Here is a 1,695-nt window from a genome sequence, read left to right as displayed (position 1 = left end):
AATATGCATGATGTAATTTCAATTTTTTTTTTTTTTGTCTTTCTTTTCTTTTTTCTTTTTTCTTTTTCTTTTTTTTTTTTTTTTAACAGAACTGGGGATTTAACTCGGGCCCTTGTGCTTGCTGGGAAGCACTTATTCTACTGAACCATCTCCCTGGCCCCTAATTTCAGTTTCTTTGTATTACTTAAGCATGTTCTGTTTGAGATCTGTTTTCAAGAATGTCCCACAGGCAGCTAAGAAGAATATATATTCTGATATTGTGAGGCAGAATACTCTATAGACTTCTAAGTCCGTTTGTTCAAAAGTTTGGTTCAGTTCTAATATATCATTGTTGATTTTTCCCTAGCTTATCTATTTGACAGTGAGCTATTGAGGCCCCCCCATTACAACTGTATTAGTGCTTGATTTTTCATGTCTGTTAATGTGTTTTATATACTTAGGTGTGCTGGTATTTGGTGCATATATATTTATGAGTGTTATATTTTCCTCTTGGATTGTTCCCTTTACAAGGTTGTAGTGACCTTCTTCATCTCTCTTAATCAGTCTTGGTTTGAAATCCACTTTGTCTGCAAATAAAACAAACTACCTCTGCTTTTTTCCAGATTTGTCAGGTGGAATATTTTTTCCCATTCTTTGACTTTCAGGCTTTCCTTTAATTAAATGGGTGAATGTGTGATTTTTTTTTTTTAACCTCCCAAGAATGAAATCAAGACCTTGTGCTTTCCAGGCAAGTGTTGTGCCACTGAAATATATCCCCAGCCCTAAATGTGTGTTTTAACTTATTTATTTAGTACAGGGTCTCACTATGCAGCTTGAACTTGTAGTGATCCTCCTGTCTCAGCCTCCCCATTTCTGGCATTACAGGAATGTGCCACCATGCCTGGTTTCACTCAGACCACCAAGCTATCTCCCCAGCCCTGTGTTTCTTTTTCTTTTTTTTTTTTTTTGGAGCTCCCCATTGACCTGCAGCAGCGCTGGTCTGGGTTGCCTTGAGTATGTGGGAATGGAACCACCGCTCAAAGAAACTGACTGCCTCCTTTAAGCAGGCACTTAAACAACTGAGCTAATGGGCGGGCCCCATAACTGTGTTTCTTATATACAAATATTGTTGAATCTTCTTGACCCACTTTGCCAGTCTGTTTCTTTTGATTGGTGAATTGAGATAATTAAGGCTGATGGTTATAACTTGTATTGATTGTTCTTTGTCATGTTAGTTTCCTTTTGTTGGTTCCTTTTTTTCTACTCTGTTTAATTGCTTGCCTTACCTGGTGTGAGTTCATTCTGTTGAGATTCATGGAATTGTAGTCTTAATTATCTTCTACAATGTGATATATTTGTACCAGGAATCAAACTCAGGACCTTGCCCTTGCCAGGTAGGTGCTTGTACCACTGAGGTATACCCCTGGCCCAAAGAGTTATATATATATATATATATTTTTTTTTTTTCTGATGTGTGTTCTTTCTTTATTTCCATAATTTTTTTGAGAGACAAATAGCAGTGGGACAGTTTCAAATCAAATTGGTATGACAGTTTCAATAATTAACACATTGCATACTCAAAGAGTTATATTTTTAACTTGCTGAAAATTATAATTTAACAGACTATAATATGCATCAGGTAGTAATTATAAAAATAAAAGCAGGGTAAGAACATAGTTATTAACCTACTGCTGGTGTAGTACAAACTATTTTCTT

Source organism: Octodon degus, unplaced genomic scaffold (assembly GCF_000260255.1).
Source record: "Octodon degus isolate 3935 unplaced genomic scaffold, OctDeg1.0 scaffold00107, whole genome shotgun sequence".
Classification (NCBI taxonomy): Eukaryota; Metazoa; Chordata; class Mammalia; order Rodentia; family Octodontidae; genus Octodon; species Octodon degus.
This window is presented reverse-complemented; position numbering follows the sequence as displayed.